Here is a 17,291-nt window from a genome sequence, read left to right on the forward strand (position 1 = left end):
CTCCTAAATATTAATCTCACCAGTTGTCTTTCCTATCATTCTTCCCCAGGCACCACTTCCTCCTACGATTACAAGGAAGTTGAGACTTAGGAGTTTAATCCTGAATTAAGGCAGCAGCTGTAGTTTGTTTTGTTAAATTCTAGCTGTACTCTTAGGAGAAATGAACCTGGACCTAGCAGACAACTGACAATACCACTAAGAGTAAGAAAAGTATCACAAAGGGAAGAATGATTCCTATCAGCATAAGGTCGTTATGCCTGGTTCTAGTGGTGTGCCTGCGATACAAGAGGGATGGTAAAGCAAAGTTGCTCACCTAGAACAGATAATGGTAGACATCAGGAAAAATTGGTCACACAAGTAGGTGACATTTGATGGCACAGAGATGGAAAAGCTCACCCAGAACTCAGGAAAACTTTAGTGGCTTTTCTGAGCATGCAAGGGTATTCCTGTGCGGCCACAATTGAATGAGTTATCTCCGTCTATACAGCAAGCTAACCTTCAACTCTAACGGGAAGGACAGATTGTGTGGCTGATTTGTCTTGCTGTCTATGGAGAACACTTGTTACACGTGAGCAACTTTACTTCTGTAGACAAGCAGGACAGAAAGCTACACAAGTGGAGACCCCCAAGGTGAGGGTTGCATGAAATTGTTATTATGCTCCTACTTAACAGTGGAACATGCAACCTGTATTTTTGCTAGAAACTGGAGGGAAGAGTTCAAGGAATCAAGCTCTTTAGAACTACTTGTCCAAAGCTGTTGTCTTGATGTGAAACATTTTCTAGACAACAATGAGCAGTAAGGTATGAATGGAAGACCAGATGGCATGTATCTTCTATAGAGGCAGGACAAGATGTGGTAATGAAATTGCTGTATCCCTGACTTGATGAGCTTTATTTTATTTTAAAGATGTTGTCCTGATTGCATATACTATTGTTATAATCAATCAGATATCTAAGTTGAAAAAGCATTTTTTTTGTATCTGAAGAATCCTGTTTGAATGGAGTTGAGGTGTCAAGTTGTGAAGACGTCTCTCTTTGTAAATGGAACAAAGTTCTTCTGCAGTCCAATGTATGAAGAAATCAGCTGGCCTTTTACTTATCTGGGATTCTGGAAAACATTTTGTTAACATAATGGATTGATTTAAATGAAATTGAGAAAACGTTTGGTAGAAATTTTGGATGAATTCTGAAACCTACTCTTGTGGAAAACTAAAGTATACGGAGACAGCAGAATTGCTTACCTATAATAGAAGACAGCAGGATCACAGTCATCACAAGTGGGTGACCTCATCTGATAGACCCAGTCAAACATTTATGTCAAAATTTCTAGAACTTTGACTGTGGCCTACTGGGCATGTGCAGGCTGCCATGATTCCATATTTCCATGCAGGGGACCCTTTGGTCTAGTTTCTTAGTTATACCTGACAGAAGCCAACTCCAAAGGGAGGTAAGGTGGGTTTCATGAGGAATTGGTGTCTTTGGAGCACTCGTTACAAAGTAAGCAATTCTGCTTTCTCTTAAGACAAACAAGATTGTAGTCCTCAAATGGAGAATCCCTAGATACAGACTGTGCCAAACGAACAAAGGGGAAACCAAAACAGTACCAATAGATACATCAAAAACTTTTAATTGGTAGCAACTAGCCTTTTTTAGTTATATTTTTCTTGTAATGCAGCAACCTGGAACAAAAACAATGGGCCCTAAGAAAGATAGAGTTTGGTTCTACATCACAAAGGGATTCTGCCTTTACAAACTGGCGAAACCTATTATCAAGTTGGAAGTCCATGGCTAATCATTAGTATGATGTGAATGTGTGGAGAGAACTCTACATCACAGCTTTGAAGATCTCTTCCATGAGACTGATCTTAGATAGGCTACCAATGCTGCCATGGCTCTAACATTACGAACCTTGACATGACCTACCAGATCCAGGCCCACATAGGCATAACAGAAGGATTATTTATTTATTTATTTAACATTTTTTATATACCGGCATTCGTAGGACACATCATGTCTGTTTGGCATTGGCAATTCCATTTGTTAGTGTCATATAAACAAAATCTGGGAAAACTTTCTATGTGCTTCAGTCTGCTCCAGGAAGAAAGCCAAGGCTCTTTTGCTTTGTAAACTAAGCAGTGCTTGCTCACCTTGGTGGATATGTGGCCTGGGGAAAAAAAAAATATTAGAAGGACGACTAACTGGCTCAGATGGAACTCCAACATTACATTAGGCAGGAACATATGATAGGTGCATAGAACCACCCTATCATAAAAACATTTGGTATAAGATGGTTAAGTTACTAGAGCATGGAGCTCACTGAACCTGTGTTCTGTAGTTATCGCCACCAAAAATATGACCTTCCAGGTCAGATACTTCAGGTCACAGGAGTGCAGTGGCTCAAAGAGAGCTTTCATCAGCTAGGTCAGTCCCATGTTGAGGTCCCAAGACACAGCAGCAGGCCTGATGGGAGGCTTCCAAATAAAGCAAGCCTTGCATGAATCGCACAACCAATGGTTGTATAGAGATGGATCTACCTTCTACATATTGGAGACAGGTGCCAATTGCACCGAGATAACCTCTTACTGAGTTGGTCTTTAGACTCAACTCACACAAATGTAGAAGGTAATAAAGCAGTTTTTGTGTGAAGCAGGAGAAAGGGTCTAAGGCCTTTTGCTCACACCACAAGGCAACTTTCCTCCATTTTAGTCTATAGATTCAAGAAAGGAATCCACGAGGAATTCCTAACAGAATATGAGACATATCCTCAGAAATCCAGGGGTTGCAAAATTACGATCTCAACAACTAAGCTGAGTAAGCCAGGGACATGATTTTGTAATTGTGCAACTTTCCTTGATCCCAAGTGATGAGAGCTTTGGAATTCCTGATTGACATCTCCCTCAGGCATGGGAACCGCTCCTTTGTTACAGGAACATTGGGGAGCAGGTGGATTAGGTATTCCAGATTTGGCTATCTACAATTTGGCGAGTAATCGGCGCATTGCCAGAGACTGGTTACTGAATAAGTCTTCCTATGCTAATGAACTAGCAGACCGAGCCCTAGCAGCTCCGATCGATCTTAAATGTGTTCTCCAAGCTGAAGCAAAAAAGCTACCAACTTTCCTAGTTCAATCTAACATAACTAAACCTATTCAATAAGCTTGGCTCAAGCTCACTAAAATATTACGTGTGCCGTGGACTTGTACCCATTGTAGGTAATGTTGATTTTTCTCCCGGAGTATGGAGCAATTTGTTTAGTAGAGGGCATTGATTTAGGTGCTTCGGGGGCATCGAGGGCGGCAACGGTTACTGTGGATGTCCCTATCCCTCTAGCCCCGATGAACCCGGTGGAGGATCACAGGATAGATACTCGCAGGCATCGTGGGGCTGACTGAGGGTGATAGACTTAGGGAAAAAGAAGGCCGCAATTTGGTTGCTAACCTGGGGGAACTGTTAGTGAGGTGACAGGAACAGATCAAAAATAAGGCATAGTACTCACCGAGCGTCGATGAAATGTACGTGAAGGGAGACCCATGTAGGGAAAAATTATTTGTGAAGTAAAACCTCGTGTTTCCGTGAGGAAAAGTTGTGAGAAAAATCTCACAGAGCTCCTGAACGCGAGGCAAACTGCAGCGCAGAAAAAAACAAAAAAAACCCAAGAGACTGAAGGGAGACCCCTGTGGCACAGGGATCATCGCATGCTGGGCATGCTCAGTGCACTCAGTGTGCCAGTGTCAGTCAAAGTTTCTAGAAACTTTGACAGAAAAGTTTTCCATGATAGGGCTCCGTCCAGTGACGTCACCCACATGTGAGGACTACCATCCTGCTTGTCCTGAGAGAATAATTGGAGTTCACTAAGAGAAGAGGGAAAGTACTAGAGGTATGATGCAGGGATCCATCCTTTTCAATATTTTTATGTGAGCAACACTGCAGAAGGATTATTGGTAAAGGTTTGTCTTTTTGCTAATAACAAAATCTGCGAAAGGTAGACAGCTGGGAAAGTGTGGAAAACATGAGAAAGTATCTAGTGAAGCTCGAGAAATGGTTTAGGGTCTGGCAACTAAGAATTAATGCTGAAAAATGCAGAGGTATGCATTTAGGATACAAAATCCTAAGGGAGAGGTATAGTATAGGAGGTGAAATTCTTCTAAGCATGAAAGAAAAGTGGGGTCTGGGGGTGATTTGTATCTGATGACCTTAAGGTGGGCAAACAGATGGATAAGTTGATGGCAAAAGACAGAAAGATACTTGGGTGCGTAGGGAGAGGACTGGTTAACAGAAAAAAGGAGATGATATTGCCCCTGTATAAGTCCCTGGTGAGACCCCATTTGGAATACTATACAGTTCTAGAGACTGTACCTTCCAAAAGATATAAGAAAATTATTCCTTACCTGCTAATTTTCGTTCCTGTAGTACCATGGATCAGTCCAGACCGTGGGTTCTCCCCTCCTTCCAGCAGATGGAGTCAGAGCAAAAACTGAGAAGGCAGTCCCTTATTAGCTGGTGCGCCCTCTGTATCCCCTCAGTATTAAGAATATCCAAGCAAGAAAGAAAAACACCTTGGATGGATCTGTCAAATGAACTTGAACTGAGGATGAACAAGCCAACCAAACAATCATCAGAAAACTGAACCAATTAAGCGAAACTTGCAAAATTAACTCCTAGTCAGTTGCAAACCGGTCCTGAGACAGGAATTAGACAGTCGAGCTGAAATGTGCTCCCAAAAAACCCCCGTATTCCAAGGGTGTGCGTCTGGACTGATCCATGGTACTACAGGAACGAAAATTAGCAGGTAAGGAATCATTTTCTTTTCCCTGTACGTACCAGGATCAGTCCAGACCGTGGGATGTGCCAAAGCTTCCCTAAGTAGGGTGGGTCCCTGATAGCCCAGCTTGAATGACCTGAGCACCAAAAGAACCCAAAACCGATGGCTGGAGGTTCAAGCGATAGTGACGAGCAAATGTGTGCAAAGACTTCCAGGTAGCTGCTCTGCAAATTTCCTGCGGAGAGACCACCTGGCTTTCTGCCCAGGAAGCCGCTTGAGCTCAAAGAGAGTAAGCCTTAATGCCCTCCCATAGGCAACAGAGATTGCTTCCTTCACCCAGCGAGCAATGGAGGTCTTTGAAACCTGGTATCCCTTCTTGGGACCACTTCAGAGGACAAAGAGATGGTCTGACAGGCGAAACTCATTAGTAACTTCCAAATACCGCATCAAGTCGAAGTTCTCTTGAATCCTCATCAGAAAAAGATGGGAGTCCCATCGATTGATTCAAATGAAAATCCAAGATCACCTTTGGCAAAAAAGATGGAACTATGGTCAAGGTTATTCCCGAATCTGTGAAGCGGAGGTAAGGCTCCCTGCACGACAATGCTTGAAGCTCCGAGATCTGGTGCGCAGAACAAATGGACACCAGGAAAACTGTCTTCAAAGTGAGATCCTTGAGCATGGCTCCTCTTAAAGACTCGAAAGGCGGACCTCCCAGAATCCGAAGCACCAAGTTTAAGCTCCACGAGGGGCATAAATAGCAAATCGGTGGTTTGACGTGTTTCACTCCTTTCAGGAACCACAGAATATTGGGATGTGAGGAAAGCGGAGCTCCGTCTAGGGGACGTAAGAGTGCTCCAAGAGCTGACACTTGAACTCTCAGGGAACTGAAAGCTAACCCCATGTTGAGACCCCATTGCAAGAAATCTAGAATCTGAGTGATAGTCGCCTGACGTGGCGAGATATGGGTGGTTCCACACCAAGACTCAAAAATCTTCCAGACCCGGACATAGGCTACAGAGGTGGTCGTCTTCCGGGCCTTTAGAAGAGTAGAGATAATCGCTTCACGATACCCTCGTTTTCTCAGCCTGCGCCTCTCAAAAGCCAGGCCGCAAGACATAAGCGTTCTACCTGGTTGAAAAATACTGGCCCCTGCCGTAGGAGGTTCAGTAGATGGCCCAGACGCAGAGGACCGTCCTCTGCTAGGTTGACCAAGTCTGCAAACCATGGATGACGAGGCCACTCTGGAGCCATCAGGATGATGGGCCCCTGGTGAATTTCGAGAGTACCTTTCCCACCAGCGGCCAGGGCGGAAACACATATAGTAGATGTTCTGTGGCCACGGGAGGACTAGGGCATCTACGCCCTCTGCGCCGTGCTCCCTTCTGCGACTAAAGAAGTTCGGAGCTTTCATGTTTCTTTGAGTGGCCATCAGGTCTAGATGGGGATTCCCTCACCTCTGAAAGAGAAGCGATGCTGCCTCCTTGGACAGTTCCCATTCTCCGGGGTCTATTTGCTGCCAACTCAAGAAATCCGCTTGAACATTGTCCACTCCTGCAATGTGCGAATCCGCCAGGCGGGAAAGATGGAGTTCTGCCCACAGCATGAGCTTGGCCATCTCCTGCGATACATGGAGACTCGTGGTCCCTCCTTGACAGTTGATAGAAACTATCGTCGTTGCGTTGTCTGAGCGTATTCGAGCCGCTCGACCCTGACCCAGAGGAAGGAAATGCTTCAGCGCAAGGTGGACTGCTCTCGTCTCCAGACAGTTGATAGGCCAAGCCGCTTGCTCCGAAGTCCATTGGCCCTGCATCAACTGCCTTTCGCATACCGCTCCTCAGCCGGAGAGACTGGCATCCATGGTGATGATTACCCATTGTGGGATCTCCAAACCCACCCCCTGCAGTAAGTGATCCAGACTGAGCCACCAGGATAGGTTGGCCCTGACTATTGGGGGTACTGGCAGAGGAATCAAATTCTCGGGATATCGGCTTCCATCGGGAAAGCAAAGGCTCTTTGCAAAGGACGCATATGCGCAAAAGCCCACGGCACTATCTATAGTGGAGGCCATGGTTCCCAGGACCTGCAAGTAGTCCCAGGCCGTGGGGAGCCGGAGGTCCCGAAAGCGCTGACCTGAGATAGAAGAGATTGAGCTCGCTCCAGATGAAGAGAGACCTTGCTCACCTTGGTATCAAAGTGTGCCCCAAAAAATCGAGGGACTGTGACGGAGTCAGCCTGCTCTTGGCAAAATTGATCACCCAGCCTAGCGACTGAAGTAGATGCAACACCCTGTCGATCGCCTGCTGGCACAGGACTCTGAACTTTGCTCGGATGAGCCAGTCGTCCAGATAGGGGTGAACCAAGATTCCTTCCTTCCGAAGAGCCGCCGCCACCACCATGACCTTAGTGAAGGTGCGGTCGCAAGGCTGAAGGGCAGGGCCTGAAATTGGAAATGCTGGCCCAAGATCTTGAACCAAAGAAACCACTGATGCTCCTTCAGGATGGGAATATTTATCATGTGTTTGTTGCTAACCACATGATAATTATGGCCTCTGGTTTCTTAATTTCTTTTAAATTTCTGACTTTTTCTTGTTTTTGTTATAAATTTTAGTTAAGTTATGCAAAGAATTAGGGATTATAACTACATGATGTATTTTTTTTCAACCTTTTACTATATTTTATTTAATAATTATGTTTTTATTTTTTATTATGATTTTGTCTTCTTGTACTTTGAAGTTGTGAACCGTTTTGGTCGGACGCCCTCCGTGAAAATCGGTATATAAAATGTGTTAAATAAATAAATAAAGCTTCCGTCAAGTCCAAGGAGGTGAGAAACTCTCCTAGGCACACCGCTGCTATACCGGAGCGCAGAGTCTCCATCCTGAAGTGAGGAATCTTGAAGGCCTTGTTGACCATCTAGAGGTCCAGGATTGGATGGAAGGAGCCTTCCTTTTTGGGAACCACAAAGTAGACGGAATAGTGGCCAAGCCCATGCTCTGCAACAGGCACCGGAAGAACTGCCCCCAAGGCCTAAAGTCGAACGAGGGTCTGGCGAACAGCGTTCTGCTTCCTGGTCAGGCCGCATGGGGAGAAGACAAACCTGTCTCGAAAGGGGTCGAGCAAATTCTAAAGCGTAACCGTGTTGTAGAATATTCAAGACCCAGCAGTCTGAGGTGATCTTGGTCCACTCCTCATGAAAAAAAGACAGGTGTCCTCCTATCTTGGGAGTCGAAGAGTGAACTGGCAATACTTCATTGGGAGGATTTAGCCGATGCCCCTTGGGCAATGGTATCCTCGAGCCGGCTGTCTTCCACGAAAGGAAAGAGACCAGGACTGCTACCTTGAAGAAGGTGGCTTGTGAGAAAGTGGTCTAGACCAGTGGTTCTCAACCCTGTCCTGGGGACCCCACCAGCCAGTCGGGTTTTCAGGATACCCACAATGAATATGCATGAGAGAAAATTTGCATGTTATGGAGGTAGTGCATGCAAATGTTCTCTCATGCATATTCATTGTGGATATCTTGAAAACCCGACTGGCTGGTGGGGTCCCCAGGACAGGGTTGAGAACCACTGGTCTAGACTGTCGAAAAACGCCGTTGCCCTCTGAAGTGACTTTGCGTGGAGCTGAAGGACGATCTTCCGGTAGTTTATGTACTTTATTTTCTCCCAGCGATTTAATGAGCTGGTCCAATTCATCTCCAAATAGTAATTTTCCCTTAAACGGGAGGGAGCCCAGGTGAGCCTTGGATGAAAAATCCGCCGACCAGTTACAGAGCCAAAGGAGGCGCCTTGCCGAGTCTACTGACACCATAGACTGGGCCAGCACTCGAAGAAGATCATATAAGGCATCCGTCCCATATGCAATGACCGCCTCCAGGCGCTTGGCTTACTGTGCCTCTTCCAGGGGAAGGTCCTGGGTACTAAGCAGTTGTTGGACCCACCGGAGCCCTGCTCTTTGCATTAGGGAACTACATACCACCGCCCAAACTCCCAAGGCGGACACCTCAAAGACCTTTTTTAAATAGACCTCGAGTTTGCAGTCTTGCAGGTCTCGCAGAGCGGCCCTTCCCGTAACGGTGGTCCGCTTTGTGACTGCCGACACCAAGGCATCCACCTTAGCTACCTTGAGGAGCTCCAAGTACTCCTCCGGAAGCGGGTACAGCTTGTCCATGGGCCCTGCCTACCCGCAGGGACGCCTCCAGAGTCTCCCACTCTCTGGACAATAATTGGAGGAGCATGGGATGGAAAGGAAACATCTTCGCTGGCGGGCGGAGACCTGCAATAACAGGGTCCCCCTTCTTAGTTGTAGAACTGGGTCCTGGAGACTCCTGGGGAGGCTTGATATCCAATTCGTCCAGGACATGAGAAATGAAAGGGTCCAACTCACCCCTCTGAAAAAGGTGTAGGACCCTGGGATCATCACCTTTCACTTGTGCCGGGGGGAGTAGGGTCGTCCAGGTCAGGGTCACACAACGGATCCTGGGGAGGCGTAGGGTCAGGGAGGGCAGGTTGAGAAACCACCCTCACTCAAGAAGAGCCTGAGGAAACATCTGGTAAGGTCCCATCTTACGGAAATCCCGAGCCCTGAGAGATCCCTGCTGAACCTTGGAATTCATCTAACCTGATGACCCTTCGGTGGAGGAGGAACGAGTGTAGGATCCTGCTGCTGCTGACTCAGATGCGAATCAATAATATAAATTCCGTTGAAAACGGCCATGGGGGAGGAGGAGGGGCAGGAGGATCCCCCCAGAGGTGGGTCTGCATCCAGTAGGGTAGCCAGCGTAAGGACCGGAGGCGAGGGAGCCTGGCTGAGGTCAGAATCAGCGTTGAAGTGCGTCAGGGCAGGAGACTGAGAAATCAAAATGGCCGCTGTACCTGCGTTGGACGGGAACGGGGCTGACCCCTCCACAGCCAGGTGTGCCTTCGCACGCAAATCTGAGCATCCCTCCAGCCTCGAGGTGCCCTCCCCACTGGAGAGGCACCCTGAACAGAATCCTTCCCTCGAGAGCTGTGAACCAGACTCTCCACAAGCGGAGCAACGCGCGGCATGGAGGTAAGTAGCAATTCAAAAATAAACCTCCAGAGGCTGCCGGCAGTGGAAAGTTCCCAAATCAATGCTGCTCCTAACGCAGGCAACCAAAACAGTGCGGGCGCGAGACCTGACTGTGTAAGCTTTATTTATTTTCTAATCAGAGGGATGTCACGTCTCTGACCGTGTCGAGCTGCTCCTGAAGAAAACGACCTCTCAGGACAGCAGGTTGCTAAGATGGGGGAGAGGCTGGACCACCAGCTTACACCCCAGGCAGCCAAAAAGTCAAAGCTGAAAGATAAAATCACAACTTACCCCAAAAATATGGAAAGAAGAACAATGCGACAGAGTGACAAGTATGTCGCTGATAAGAGTCCTGCCTGCAAGTTCAACCAAACAGGACAGTGAAGAGACTCTAAATTTAACTTTTTTTTTTCCCTAAAGATCCATCCAAGCAAAGTAACAGAGAAAGGATGAAGAAATATATGTAAAAGAACTATCCTTTCTAAGATTAGAGGGGGACCCTCATCTGCTGGAGTCAGAGGAATACTGAGGGGATACAGAGGGCGCACCAGCTAATAAGGGACCGCCTTCTCAGTTTTTGCTCTGACTCCATCTGCTGGAATTGGGAGACAACCCACGGTCTGGACTGATCCTGGTACATACAGGGAAAAACTGATTAGAGTCTGTCCAAAGGGGTACTAAAATGGCCAGTGTTTCATTCTAAAGCATATGGGGAGAGTCAAAGATTTAAATATGTATACCTTAGAGGAAAGGTGATAGGGGAGATATGATACATCTATTTAAAGTCCAAAAACTGCTATTAATCAATAGGGAATAGCCACTGCTTATTGCCAGCATTAGTAGTATAGGATCTATTTAACATTTGGGTACTTGCCAAGTACATGTGCGATGGATTGGCCACTCCTGGAGACAGGATACTGAGCTTGATGGACCCTTTGTCTGACCCAGTATGACATATCTTATGTTATGTTCTAAATACCTCCAAGTTTTCCTTGTAGAGGCAGTGGACATTTTTTTTTTTAAGGAGGTTCTATAACAAGAGGTCATGAGATGAGAATAAAAGGGGTTAGTCTCAGGAGTAATCTAAGGACACATTTCTTTACAGCCTCCATGTGGAAGTAATGGAGTCAAGGACAGCATCCGAGTTCAAGAAGGCATCGGAAAGCACAAAGGATCTCTGAGGGCATGATAGGGATTGTAAAGCTGAATACTTGTTGTGGATGGGCAAACTAGATAAGCCATATGATCTTTTTCTGCTGTCATATTTCTATGTTTCTAGTTTAGAATGGGGATTGTTTAGGATTTAAATTATATTTCTCATATATAAGTTTTGGAAGGGCAAATAATTTTTGATGTTACTGTTTTAGTTTTGTTATACAGTCTATTCCAACGGCTAACAAAGGAATTCCAATAAAAGCCAATAAAAGCAAAAGTAGTCCATATGCCTATATGTAAAGAGCCACCTGAGCCAAAGGATTCCAAATTATCCCTAACAATGAAAAGCAGGGATTTTAATACAAATAAATTCACTTTGAAATGTCTATATGCCCATGCCAGAAGTCATAAGATGGGAGATTTAGAATGTATAGCAAGATGAGATGACCTGATGGAGGATAACCAATGGGACAGAGCTATACCAGAATATAATTTATATTGCAATGATAGGGAAGATCAACTCAATGGTGGGGGTGCTTTATGTCCGGGAGGGCATAGAGTCCAACAGGATAAAGATCATGCAAGAAATTAAATGAATAGTAGGATCTTTATGGGTAGAAATCCTATGTTTTGGGTTAAGAGTATGGTGATAGGCATATACTACCATCCACATTGCCAAAATGATGAAACAGACGAAATGCTAAGAGAAATCAGAAAAACTAATCAATTTGGCAGTGTAATAATAATGGGAGATTTCAATTACCCCAATAATGACTGGCTAAATGTAACATCAGAACAGCCTAGAGAGGTAAAGTTCCTGAATGAAATAAATGGTTGCTTTATGGAGCAATTGTTTCAGGAATAGACGACCGAGGAAGCTATTTTAGATCGAATTCTTAGTAGAATGCAGGATTTGGTGAGACAGGTAATGGTGGTGGGGCCACTTGGCAATAGTGATGACAACAATCAAATCTGAACTAATGACTGAAAGGGGAAAATATGTAAATCTACAGTTTTAACATTAAACTTTCAAAAGGGAAACTTTGATAAAATGAGGAAAATAGTTAGAAAAAACTGAAAGGTATAGCTGCAAATTCGAAGAGTATACAACAGGCATGAACATTGTTTAAAAATATCTTAGAAACCAAGTCCAGATACATTCCACGCATTAAGAAAGGTGGAAGGAAGGCCAAATGATTACTGGCATGGTTAAAAGGTGAGGTGAAAGAGGCTATTTTAGCCAAAAAAAAAAAATCTTTCAAAAATTGGAAGAAGGATCCATCTGAGGAAAATAGGAAAAAAACTTAAGCATTGTCAATTTAAATGTAAAACATTGATAAGACAGCCTAAGAGAATTTGAAATGAAGTTGGCCGCAAAAACTTTTAAAAATATATCCGAAGCAGGAAAACTGCAAGGATGTAGTTCAAGGAGTTAAATAGGAAAATTAGTTTCTTACCTGATAATTTTCGTTCCTGTAGTACCAAGGATCAGTCCAGGACACCTGGGTTGTGACTCCGCACCAGTAGATGGAGACAGACTAAAACTTGTGGGCGGAGCCATATATAAGCCCCTGTGCCAGTCACAGCCCCTCAGTCATACGTAATGTCAAAGTAGAAAAAATCCAAAAGCCAACATAGCTAACCATAGAAACTTACTAAGTGAACGAAAATAACTCCAACACCCCTACAGGAAAACAGACTCCCCAACCGGGAGAGCGAACAAAACAAGGGGTCAGCGTATTAAAAAACCAACAATGAGCGGACTCTCCGTTACTATAGCGCAACACTGCGGGCGGGATCCTGGACTGATCCTTGGTACTACAGGAACGAAAATTATCAGGTAAGAAACTAATTTTCCTTTCCCTGTACGTACCAGGATCAGTCCAGGACACCTGGAATGTACCAGAGCTAAGTTATCGAGGGTGGGAAGCAGAGAGTCCAGCTCGGAGTACCCTCTCTCCAAATCCCCCAGCATCAGTAGCTTGAACATCCAATCGGTAATGTTTAATGAAGGTATGCAACGATTTCCAGGTAGCCGCCCTGCAAATCTCGAGGCGACACCTGAGAAGATTCCGCCCAAGACGCAGCATGAGATCTCGTCGAATGAGCTCGAAGACCCACCGGCGGTGATTTACCACGCAGAATGTACGCGGAACTAATGGCCTCCTTGAGCCAACGGGCGATCGTCGTGCGGGACGCCGCAGAACCTTTCTTCGGACCCAACGTCAACACAAACAGATGATCCGTCAATCAAAAAGAATTTGTGACTTCTAGATAGCGAAGAAGAGACCTCCGCACATCTAGTTTTCTCAAGTCCCTCAACTTCGGGTCGGAAGATTCCCCAACCGCGAAAGCGGGAAGTTCAACCGATTGATTCAAATGAAAAGGAGATACGACCTTAGGCAGGAAAGAGGGAACGGTCCGCAAGGAAACCCCTGAATCGGAAATGCGCAAGAAGGGCTCTCTACAGGACAGAGCCTGCAACTCGGAAACCCGACGAGCCGACGCAATCGCTACCAGGAATACAGTCTTCAACGTGAGATCCTTGAACGTAGAACGCTTCAAAGGCTCAAACGGAGCTGAGCATAGGGCCGAGAGCACCCAGTTGAGGTTCCAAGATGGACAAGGGAGCCGTAAAGGAGGACGGAGGTGCTTCGCTCCCCTAAGAAAACGTGAGATATCCGGGTGGAGAGCCAGGGAGACTCCCCGGATTTTACCACGCAAACAACCAAGCGCCGCGACTTGGACCCGAAGGGAACTGCACGCTAAACCTTTGGCCAGCCCAGCCTGGAGAAAAGCCAAAATATCAGGAATAATAGCGGAAGTGGGATCCAGACCCCGCTCTACGCACCAATCTTCAAAAACTACCCAGACTCTAACATAAGCCAGAGACGTAGACTGTTTCCTGGATCTCAGCAACGTGGCAACTACCGCATCAGAGTAACCTTTGCGCTTCAATCGATTCCTCTCAAAAGCCATGCCGCGAGACAGAAGTGATCCGCATCCTCTAAACAGACGGGGCCCTGACGAAGGAGCCCCGGAAACCCCTGTAGACGAAGGGGCGCCGTCACTGACAACTGGATCAGGTCCGCAAACCACGGACGGCGCGGCCACTCCGGCGCCACGAGGATCACGTTGAACGGATGCAATTCTATGCGCCGCAGGATTTTGCTGATCATGGGCCACGGTGGGAACACATACAGTAGCACCTCCGCTGGCCAGGGAAGAGCCAACGCGTCGACCCCTTCTGCTCCCCTTTCTCGGCGTCGACTGTAAAATCTCGGAGCCTTTGAGTTGTTCCACGTGGCCATTAGGTCCATGTGGGGCGTTCCCCAAGTCCTGCAAATGAGAAGAAACGCTTCGTCCGCCAGCTCCCACTCTCCAGGATCCAGGTGGTGTCGACTGAGGAAGTCCGCCTGGACATTGTCGACTCCTGCTATGTGAGACGCAGCAAGATCGCTGAGATGTCGCTCTGCCCAGGCCATCAAGGAACGCGCTTCCTCCGCTACTTGAGGGCTTTTCGTCCCGCCCTGGCGATTGATGTAAGCCACGGTGGTAGCATTGTCCGACAATACCCGGATCGCCTTTCCTCGTACGAGGGGTAGAAAAGCTTGCAAGGCCAGACGGACCGCCCTGGACTCCAGGCGGTTGATGGACCACCGGGTCTGATCTTCTGACCACAGACCCTGAACCGATTTCCCTTGGCAAACTGCACCCCAACCGGAAAGACTGGCATCCGTGGTCACCACCGTCCAGTTGGGTAGAAGAAGAGACACTCCACATGAGAGATGTTTGGAATCCAGCCACCAGCTCAGGCTGGAGCGTGCCTGACTCTCGAGAAGCAGAGGAAGGTAAAATTCCTCTGAAACCGGTTTCCAGCGGGAAAGCAATGAATACTGCAGCGGCCGCAGGTGAGCAAACGCCCAAGGGACTAATGCCAGCGTGGAAGCCATGGATCCGAGAACCGTCAGGTAATCGCAGACTCGAGGACGGTGCGGAGACAAAAGACGTCGTACTTGAGACTGTAGTTTGCATATCCGTTCCTGAGAGAGAATCACTCTGCCCCGTTTTGTATTGAAAACGGCTCCAAGATACTCCAAGGACTGAGTGGGCTCCAGATGACTCTTGTTGTAGTTGACCACCCAGCCCAGGGACTGCAAGAATTGTAGCACCCTGGCTACCGCCTGCCGACACAACTTCTCTGACTTCACCCGAATCAGCCAATCGTCGAGGTAAGGGTGAACCAGGAGGCCTTCGCGACGCAAGTGCGCCGCCACCACCACCATCACTTTCGTGAATGTCCGAGGAGCTGTCGCCAGGCCGAACGGCAGAGCCCGGAACTGGAAGTGTCTTCCCAGAATGCAAAAACGCAGGAACCACTGGAACGCTGGTTGGATGCCCACATGAAGGTATGCTTCCGTGAGATCTAGTGACGCCAGGAATTCGCCTGGCCTCACTGACGCGATCACCGAACGAATGGTCTCCATCTTGAAGTGAGGAACCCGAAGGCATCTGTTGACTCCTTTCAGATCCAGTATGGGTCGGAAAGTGCCGTCTTTCTTGGGGACTATGAAGTAAATGGAATAACGGCCCTTGCCGTGCTGATCGGTCGGAACCGGAGAGATGGCCCCTAAGCTTTCTAGTCTTTGAATGGTGTCTAGCACCGCCACCTTCTTCTTGGGATCTTTGCAGGGGGAGACCAGGAACTTGTCCGCTGGGATGGGTCTTATCACGTTGAGGACCCACTGATCCGACGTAATGCTGGCCCATTCCTCGAAAAACAAGGATAGACGCGCCCCCACGTTTGGGACAACGTGCTGAGGACGCAATGAGGGATGGGCCGGTCGAACTTCATTGGGAAGGCTTGGACCCCGTACCCGATGGGTCCCCTCCTTGCCTGCCAAAACGTTTGCCTCGAAAGGACTGCTGCCAGTGAGTGTTTCGAGAAGAGGACGGTCTATAAGAGGGCCCGGTGGATCTTTGTGGCCTGGACTTTCGGGGTCCCCGGAAACGAGCTCTGCTGGAAAACGAAGAGCGCGCCCGGGCCCTATCTTCTGGCAGCTTAAATGCTCGGTTCTCACCTAGTGAGATCATCAAGTCATCTAACTCCTTTCCGAACAGCAATTTCCCTTTGAAGGGTAATGCCCCGAGGTGAGCCTTGGACGAACCATCCGCTGCCCAGTTGCGTAGCCAAAGGAGACGGCGTGCCGACACCGCTGCTACCATGGACCTAGCTGAAGTGCGTAAAAGATCATGGAGCGCATCAGCCCCATATGCAATAGCCGCTTCCAATCTGTCTGCTTGGGAAGCCTCCTCCGAAGAGAGACCCGCATTAGCCTGTAGTACCTGGGCCCAGCGCAGACTAGCACGCATAGCGAAGTTCGTGCAAATGGCGGCTCGCACTCCTAGGGCAGAAACCTCAAAAATCTTTTTGAGTTGAACCTCCAACTTTCGGTCTTGAATATCCCGGAGGGCTGTTGCTCCCGTGACCGGGATGGTAGACCTCTTCGTGACGGCGGACACCGCCGAATCCACCTTCGGGAGTCTGAGGAGCTCCAGCGCCTCTTCCGGTAAAGGGTAGAGCTTATCCATGGCCTTACTGACTTTCAAACCCAGCTCTGGAGTATCCCATTCTTTGAAGAGAATATCAGTGGACGAGAAATGAAAAGGAAAAGCGACTGCAGGCCCTGTGAGGCCGAGCAGAACGGGATCCATATTTGCCTCCTGGTGGACAACCACCGGGGGAGCCTCAATCCCCAGCTCCTGGAGAATGGCTGGGATGAGAGGTGACAGTTCCTCCCTGCGGAATAGCCGCACCACCTTGGGGTCATCCCCATCTAAGGCCTGTGCACCTTTCCCTGCACTGGGCTGTGCCGTTTCATCCGGTGCTGCCGTCCCGGCCCCCATCAGAGTCCTCAGTATCCGTTCCGAGAGAAACTTCGGAATCGGATTCCTGCGGCAGCCCCAGGGGAAGCCGCTTCCCCCGGGAAGAGCCCTGGGCGATCTCCGCACCCTTCCTGGCCTTCCCTTTACGTGGTGGGGGTTTGCGGACAGCCGTACGCGAGACATCCCCCCGTACGCGCTTGCTGCGCTTATACCTGAGAACTTTGCGCAGCAATAGAGCAAAATCCTCAGAAAATTCTCCAGAATTTTCTGAATCAGAACCGGTATCCCCCCGGGAACGAATCCCTTCCGAGGGGACTTCCCCCGCCTTGTCACGCTGCGGGGAAAGCGCTGGGGGCAAAGATGAAGCCCCCACTGTTTCCCTCGAAATTTCCCGGCCTGTGGCCAAAATGGCCGCCACCCCCGCGCTAAGCGGGAAT

At 47.9% G+C, this 17,291-nt stretch overlaps 1 protein-coding gene across 2 annotated transcripts in view; it reads right to left on the minus strand.

Moving 5' to 3' along the window:
* The window catches only part of LOC115088282 (heat shock factor protein 2-like), a 131,973-nt gene that overhangs the window by 13,212 nt on the left and 101,470 nt on the right, over positions 1 to 17,291 (minus strand). The gene's annotated exons all lie outside the window — the stretch shown is intronic.

Source organism: Rhinatrema bivittatum, chromosome 3, assembly GCF_901001135.1.
Source record: "Rhinatrema bivittatum chromosome 3, aRhiBiv1.1, whole genome shotgun sequence".
NCBI lineage: Eukaryota > Metazoa > Chordata > Amphibia > Gymnophiona > Rhinatrematidae > Rhinatrema > Rhinatrema bivittatum.